General features: G+C 41.8%; 1 protein-coding gene across 1 annotated transcript in view; it reads left to right on the top strand.

Annotated features, from left to right (window-relative positions):
- Window positions 1–1,558: 1,558 nt before the first annotated feature.
- Sema5c (Semaphorin 5c) overlaps window positions 1,559–8,816 on the top strand; it is a 113,389-nt gene continuing 106,131 nt past the window's right edge. Inside the window, exon 1 of the mRNA XM_083142462.1 lies at window positions 1,559–1,762. The gene's annotated coding sequence lies outside the window, so the exon portion shown is untranslated. The remainder of the gene's footprint in view (window positions 1,763–8,816) is intronic.

The following is an 8,816-nucleotide window of genomic DNA, read 5'->3' as shown; positions in this document are numbered from 1 at the left end:
TTCGGTCATATTCAGCATATTTTTGCATTTTCAAGAAATATACAGTCATTTTCCGAGTGGATTCGTTCTTACTCTCATGTTCACTCGAGTTTTTTTTATTTTTTTTGACTGCAGCAAAATCTTTTCCATTTTTAGTTGAAAATTTGCAGATAGTATTCATTGTGCATTTCAACTCACCAGGACCCATAAAGTGAACTAAAAATAATATGTATATGAAAATATTTCAGCATAAGTTAGATATTGATATTTGAAACAGTCCAGTTATAAGGGCATATTTTTCAAATTATAGTGCATATTTTGTAAAATTTTAGGTCATAAGAGCATATTTTATTTTGCATATTTTGGTGATTTTTATGTCATAAAAATCCTAGCCTAGTGATAGTAATGAAAGTACTCTCTCATTATGACCCAGAATGGCAAACAAATATCCATCAATTACCATAACTTGAAATGGTTCTAGAAGTTACAAGTAGGGTAGTTTTTAGTTCAATTACTTTGTTCTCTATACACCCCTGCTTTATAATCAAAATATTGAATAAGAATGGGAAACAACTTAGTTTCATCAGTATAAACCCCAAAGCAAGATATTCCGCTCAGGCACTGAACAGTTACATCATCAGAATGTGGTCCCAAAACTTTGTTCATTAAGTGCTTCTGTTTTTGTTCTAAGATAAACTTTTTATTTTATTTTTGGGCAATACAGAATCAAAATAAATTTCACTATTGAGTTTGGGAGTGCAGCCCATAGACTTGTAACTTGCATGATTTCTCTCTTTTTTTTTTTTTAACTGAAACACGTATTTTCCTAATTAATATTATGTGACGTTCAAAATGTAGGACATTTGTGATATTTTTCAAATTCATCCCGGAAGCCGGACATAAGGCTGAAATGTGTAGGATATGTCCGGGGAAAACCGGGCGTCTGGTAACCCTAGTACTTTCGATCACTTGATGGCGAAGCCCCTGCTCTGCTCTTTAAGTTAATCTCGACGACGAGGATGATTAGATCACAGCTGTGCGTCCCTTGATCAATTTCAAGCACAAGTTACATAAAAAAAGTTGAAGCATGTTTTTGTAAAAGATCCGAAATGCTGGTTACTCTGCTGAGGGATTTCATTTCTCATCCATAGTTTAACTTCCAGATGGAGTTGAGCATCTCGAGCTAGCAACATCTCATCGGATGCAAGCGAAAGATGAAGCCGAAACAGCACAGTAACCTTGAGGTGCACTCCCCTCCTTCAACAAAATTGCAGTGATTAAAGATGGCATGGAAAAATGGACGCATCAAGTGCAAGGTCAAACAACCTGCTCGCTTGTGACAGCCATGCGACTGTGATCGAAATCTCAGGTTCAAGAAATGGTCAGCTCTGCCTGTTTGACACAAAATGATGAACAGGTTACCAAAATAAAAAAAAAGAAGTGGCAACGCTGAGGCACTGTGTGTGTAAAGTTGTAGTTTGTCATGTGGCAACGCTGTTTGTGGGCGTAACTCCTGGGCTTCTACTTATGTCTGTAGTGTTGTGCCCGAGGGAAAAAGTAGGGGAGGTCGGGAGGGAGGGTAGAAGCAACAGACGCGGCACCACAACACATGCAGTCGCAGTGTGCCAGTTCGTGCGTACGGAAAAGTTGTTTTGAGCGATAAGTGCTGAAGTCTTTTTATACGCGGAGACTTATCGTCATATCGTGTGCGTGTTATCTAATCTTACAGCATCAAATTATAGTGTTGATTCCAAGGCCCCAGTAACGTATAACAGGAAATTAGGTAAGTACATGTGTTTAATGCGGAAAAAACTTCCGTAAATACAAATTATTTTATTATGTGTATTTGTAAATTTGACTTAGTTCATGTTAGTCTTTTCTACTCTGTTAATCGAGGAGGGTCGAGAGTAAAACAATAGAAGAAGGACGAACACGCACAGGATTCGAACCTACGTTCTATGTTACGGAAGCAGTCTGTGAATAGTTCTGTCAATGTAATCTATCTTTGGTACTGGTCCAATATGAGGTTGTTTACTCACTATATTATGATGAAGAAACCAACTTGATCGAATGCGGCCTATCCTCATGGGTACATTTCATATTTCCTGTTTCATGGCGATCTTGTGGAATCTTCACAGAACTCGAGCAAACGAACTTTTAATTTTTGGCGGGAGGGTTGAAATAGTAAACACCACGATTGCAACTTTCGAGCGGACTATTATTGGTATCAATCTTAATCTCTGACCAAATATTTGTGCATTTTTTTCATCTTTTCGGCGAAATGCGGAAGTCTGCAACCCTGGTGGCGTAGTGGTAACATCGTCGCCTTGTAATCAAGAGGTACCGGATTCGATGCCCGGTGGAGGCCAAGTGCTTCTGATCTATCTGACTTTTAACTGTAGGTCCAGTCCCTATTATCCTTCTTGTGCAAATAGTGGACTTAAATTACTTAAAACCAAAACTCAAACGATCAATAAATGCTAACATTTTACAGTAAACCTTTCTACAAGTTGTCTTCCTTTTGGAAGGATAGGAAGGGTAGCTACAAGCATAGGGGGAAGGGCGACGACCCTAGTTTCCAGGTTTATTAAAATTTACATGTTTAGGGGTATCTTTTAACCTTCTGGAACCTGAGGTTCATATTATCCCCTTATCCCTACACTTGCCCAAAGTGAAGCTGCTGGATTGCTACAAGGTTGTTGTTGCCAATGCACGTATTTATTGCTCTCCTGCTCAGACCCATAAATGTGCCTTTGCACTTACAAACTAGGAAGGGAACTTCACTGTTTTTAAAAGCTGTCTACAGGCTTCAAGCAGTTACGTCTCAGAAGTTTTTCTCGAGTCGTGGACGTTCTAGTGCCGTCATAAGATTACACACTCCTAACAACCCTTTCGTGTTTCCCCCCTTGCAAGAAACAGAACCTGTGAACAAACTGGCACAAAATTGAGACTGGCGCGTCCTTACGTAACCAGGAAGTTACATAAACTCTACACGTCTTGCGATGTTGGGGACCTAGGTAGAAGCTTTCGTGCCGTTATAGATGGTCCCTGTTTTTCATCTGCAACCACAAACGCAAATGCAAAACTTTGGCACATTGTATTTGCTGAATTTTCGTACGCGCACACGTAGAATATATAAGACAACACGTTATTCTTTTTTTCATCTTGTGTATTCTGTATACAAGGGTGATCCATTGAGTCTGTTGTTACTGCCACCTCGGCTGCTAAAGATTTGCGAGTGATTTACTTCCAGTGTTTCCTTCCAGGCCTGGTCATGGATACAGCTTTCTTGGAGGCTCCTAAACTTCATCTAATAATTCTCATAGTTATGATTAGCCTACATAGGCAAAAAAAAAAAAAAAAAAAAAAACTCCGTAAAATAAGGAAAAATAAAGATAATTTGTTTTAATCCAATTATTATTCATCAGAGTCATGGTTATCCATAGGATCGATTTGGGTTGGGGTGGGACACTGGACCCCTTTGGAATTGAGGAGGAATTGCGTACTTATTCTTATTTCTTATTGGTAGTCCTTCTCCGTTCCTTTATTATTAACTATTTATCCTCCATACCTGTGTCTGAGAATCTCATTTCTACTCCTCTTCTTGATTATTTCTTTACATGCCCCCCCCCCCCTGTGTGTTTGTCTCTCACTCTCTTTTCCTTCTCGTTTGCTCTTTCAACTGACGTCAGTGGCGGTGTAGTTAGCACAGCGTGCTACGATGTCAGGGCCCCGGGTTCGAATATCGGCCTGCCATTGATGTTCTTTGTGAGTGTCCTTTCAGCACTCATCCCCGCTGTCGCGCTTAGCCAAAAGTGGTAGAAAAGCGACGCTAAATAACAAAAATAAAAAATAGATAGTTTGCTCTTTTCTCTCTTGTCCTTTCTTTTCCTGGACCTCCTCAATGGCGTATTGGTAACGTCGATACCTGGAGGAGACACACAGTGGTTCGGATCCAACGTTAAACTGTAGGTCCAGTCCCGATTAGCCTATCTGTGCATAAATTGGACTTAAAACTCAAACTCTTTCTTTTCCCGTTTTACGACGACTCTTAAATGGGATCTCCCGGTTTCTCAAGATATAAATCCCACCTCGGAACGTAGCCTTTTCATTATGAACCCCATTTCGCCTCCATTAGAAAATTTTGTGCTGGCTCCCATGACCCCAGTTTTCGCACTTCATCTAAAGAGGCAGAAAGCAACCAAAATACAATGCTACTCATCCTGTTTTCTCATTGACGTTCTTAACTACCCTTTGAAATCGCAGGGTGTTGCATCAGGAAACACTGTGCTGTAGTCAGTGTGGTTGTAGATTATTTTATTAACTACAAGGAAGTGTCAACGGTTTCCAATTGAACAGTTTTTGGCAGCATCAACCGCCCCGACAAGTTAACCTGAGCGTCTTTGAAAGTTCATTTCTTCCTTTTTGGAAGAACAAGAGGAAGAGAGATTAATTAACCCTCTTACTTTCACTTTTTCATTCCGTCACTAATCCAAGACCACCAGCACGCTGGACGTGCTTATACCTCATTATAAATGCAAGTATTTACTCAGAATAATGCTGCCTACCAATTTTCTCAGGTGGGCCATAAATACAATTGTCATTCCGGTTGCTTCGCTGAGAACCTTTTCCTGTGGACGCCCAGCAGAGAGAACTGTTTCCTGCTTAAATATGCGTCTAGAGATAATCTTGGAGATCTGCAGGTCCCATGTAGGATTATTTAGTAGTTTCTCTGTCTTATAGCGATTAGGTTTTCGCGCGAACGGTGTTCTAGGCATTACAATTAAAAGAAACTGCTACCATATGTTACCAAAGATGTTTCAGGCGTAGACTTTACCCGCTGCGTTACAAGCTCTGATTGTGGTACTGGTTGCTAAGCGGAAGAACGTTCACACGTTTGGGAAAGCTGTGTGACCAAAGGATCCCGGGTTCGATACCCGATGGGAGCAAAATAGTTTTTCGAGCTCCACTTTGATCTGTAGGCCCAGCCCCGAGGAGGCAACCTAGGATCCGGGCCCAGGGTGTGTTGTTTTCTACCTAAATATTCGCCCATGGAGGTCGCGCCAATCGCTGCTTTGCCTTGGTAGTTATGTTGTGGGGGAGGAGGGGGGTTGAGTTCCAGCCTGTGAAGGTTGTGATGTGATGCCTATACCTAGATGGGAGCTAAGTTAGATTTTTTGTTCCGTAATATTTCTTTATTTTTTTTCCAGAAAATTAACGGAGAACTATGATTTTTCTGGGATCTACAGGGTGTACCAAAAGTCCCATTACCGCCCTTCGAATTGTAGACAAACCTGGAAATGTTATTTTAACAGTATGCGTATGATGAGAGGGTGGTATACCATTAAATCAGACCAATGACCCGCATTTACTCCAGAGGATCTGTGTGCACATCGCCATTTTCATGGCACAGTATTATTCGCCTCCAGGTGCGATGTGAAATTCTCCGTAACATAAGATGGCAGGTCTGGATTTCAGGGTGGCCATTTTAAGATAATGTGTTCACAGACAAATGGATTGGACGAGGATCGCCAAATTTACCAGCATCTCTAAATGGCCACCCCAAAGTCCAAATCTGACACCTTGTGCTAATGCGCTATGGGGACACATCAAACAGAAAGTCGCCCATAATCGTTATCAGACAACTGGGGAACTTCAAGAAGCGGGTCGCAGTGCGTTTGTTTCCCTCACGTCAGCCATGTTACGGAGGATTTCACATCGCACCTGGAGGCGCATAATACTGTGCCATGAAAATGGCGGTGTGCACACACAGATCCTTTGGAGTAAATGGTGGTCATTGGTCAGATTTAATGGTTTGCCATCCTCTCATCATACGCATGCTGTTAAAATAACATTTTGCAGGTTTGTCTACAATTCGAAAGGGGGGGGGGGGCGGTAATGGGACTTTTGGTACACCCTGTGTATAATAGTAATATGTATTTTAATCCAATGCTGATGACGAGAGAGAAGGTTTGAGCACTGCTCCCTAGATGTCTGTTTTTTCTTTTTTTAATCAGAACTATAAAAACAATTTGGAATTTTTTTGTAAAAAATCAGAATACTGGTAACCATTGAATTGTATGCCCAACCAATGCTTGTGTATTGATAAAAATTAGCATTGAAGAGTTGCTGTGAATACACAATGTGCTTGCCACCGTAAAGACTTAAAAAGCTTATGACACCGGCATTTTAAAACCCCTTGAAGGCCCCGTATAAGCCTGGGTGAGATCAATGGTAAATTGCAATAGTTAATTCTCTTTATGAAACTGTGGCGAACATTGCCTTTAAAAGAAGGGCAGTGGAAGCTATAACACCTATCCCCTCATTTTCCATTTGTATATTTATAAACTTTTAAAAAGGCATTTGCTACTATTCGCGGGAATAGACACGAAAAAACAACTACCCCACTCCTTGACAGGAGTAGCAAGCACATGGCGTGTGCGCCACTGGTGGGAAATAGGCTATGCTTAGCAAGTTGTGGAAATTCGAGGAGGTGCATGGGAACACTTCTTGGAAACGGTCCCAAGCAACAGAATGATGAGTTGGCGTATGAAGGAGTGTTTTGTTTGCTCGTTTTGCAAAAAAAATCTTGTATATCTCCATGGTTTTCCCGTGTACTCGCGAAGATTTAGCCATTGGTTCGTTTCGGGGAAATGCTGAGTGGCCAGTTGCCGGGGCTGCGTAATATTTCATCCGAAGAAGCGCGCGATGTGCACTACACCGACCTTGGGGATCGACCTTGGGTAACCCAACGTTTGACGTAAAACCTGCCGCGTAGCAGGTCTCATTCCCCCATCCACTGCATTTTTCTCACTTCCGTGTGGAATCTGCGTAGAATGAACATGTGTTACAGATGGAGAGGGGGGGGGGAAGCTTCTGATAACAATGATTGCTGTAGGCTCCATGCTGGCTGGTATTGGAGGCGTTGTGCGATGAGGCATTTTCTATCGTAGCGCACAAGTTATGTGAAATATATTTAGCTATCGGCAATCGCAGTGTTGCAACGAATGAAGCCTTTACATTTTATAGACTTGAATTCCAAATCAACAAGCTTCCGAATTTCGTATCGAAGCTCTTTCTAACTTATTTTTCTGTGAGAGAGACATGTATTTTCCCTGATGTAGTTATCTGCCTCTGTAGGTTAATCACGGAAACGAGAATATGAAGAAACAGATTTCCCTTCCACAGAAACTGAACCGAAGACAACTGGCTTCGTAGAGGGTTACGCTAACCACTTCGTCACGGAAGCTGGCTCGGATTTTGAATCTCAAATGGAGTAATCACCAGAAATAAATTGCGTATGATGGATTTCTTTTTATATGAATTATTTTCGACATTCATTAAAAATCTTTTGGTTGAGGTTTTCTGATGGCATAGTACCGGGTGTTTCATATATAATTGAGGGGTTGCAAAACTTTATTGCAAGTTAACTTAACATTAATGAAACCAATCCAGAACGATCAAGGAACGCAGTTTTTGCGTGTATGTTTTGTTAAGCTAAGAGTTCATATCCCCTGCCGTCACTCAGTTTTATGCAATATTTTGGTCCCCAAGGTCACCGGACCTTACACCGTGCGACATCTTTTTGTGGGGTTTCATCTCATCAATTCCGCGTGATATCGCAGCGATGGGCATACTCGGCAGGCCCATGGTGATGCGAGTGTTGCAAGAAGTAGACTATCGTGTTGATGTGTGTCGTGCCACCCGTGGTGCACACATTCAACATTTGTAGGTGTAAAGAAAGAAACTGTCATTCTGGACTGGTTGCATTAACGTAAGTTCAACACTTGAATTGCAATAAATGTTTCTAACCCGTCAATTATTTATGAAACACCCGGTATTTTACAGTGTTTACTTGCAATAGGATCGAACCCGGAACTTCCTGTGCCGTGATCACAAATAAACTACTCGACCATCGAGGTAGTGCTTGTCTTCCATCGTATGAATTCGTACAAGATTAATGGCTTTAAAAAAAACTTGGTTTGGAATTTTTTTAATTTGATTTTTCCCAACCGCCCAGACACCAATTGATACATAATATTAACTCCGGTCGTTTTCTGCCCCAATGAATATTCATGAGAAAAGAAGGGGAGCGAAAGTGGACTAACTGGGAATATGTGGGCATATTTGAGGCCTTAATTACCACCAGATCTGGGCGAGTGATTCCTTGATCATCTTTGCTCCCACTTGTAACACAACTGAACAATCTCCATGGCAAAAAAGGGGGGAGGGGGCAACTAAGTCCTCAGTGGGCAGAATATCCTCCACCTCCCGAGATAATCATGATTAATGGAGCCGGTGCGCACCTTGAGGTCCTCTCTTGCTTCTTGGAAAGGTCGATTCGGCCTTCAAGTGGCGCATGACTACGGCGAACCTTGTGGCGCTGTGGAGTAGGCTTCGCGATTCCGGTTTTTCAGAGGAGTTATTTAATCCGGCAGGCTGGGCGGTGCTGATCTCTGGTCCTTTGGAGGACCGGCGGAAGTACGTAACTTGACTTGCCGTCTCTTTAATAACGCACCGCTGGATCACATTTGCGTAAGATCGGGTTTCTGCAAAGACTTGCTTCAATACCTCCGGTGACCCTTAGTAGTAGCTGGGCTGTTTTTTGTAATTTGGCGAAAGTACAAGGTTAACTGCCAAATAATGTTGATGTGGCTTTGAAAATGAACACTAGATCAGCTTTGCTAAATAATCAGTCGTTCTCCGTGATGAGAGTGGTCAGCGTAAGGCTCTAAAAAAGCCAGTGATTCCTGGATCGAATCTTGGGCAAGGCATAGATGCATCCGTGTTTGAAAGTGTTTTTTGTAACAGTTACATGTGAGTGTAACAAGTAATTG

Source organism: Lepisma saccharinum, chromosome 1 (assembly GCF_977018435.1).
Source record: "Lepisma saccharinum chromosome 1, izLepSacc3.1, whole genome shotgun sequence".
NCBI classification, from domain to species: Eukaryota; Metazoa; Arthropoda; class Insecta; order Zygentoma; family Lepismatidae; genus Lepisma; species Lepisma saccharinum.
Note: the sequence above shows the minus strand (reverse complement) of the source record. Positions and strands in the feature narration are given on the sequence as shown.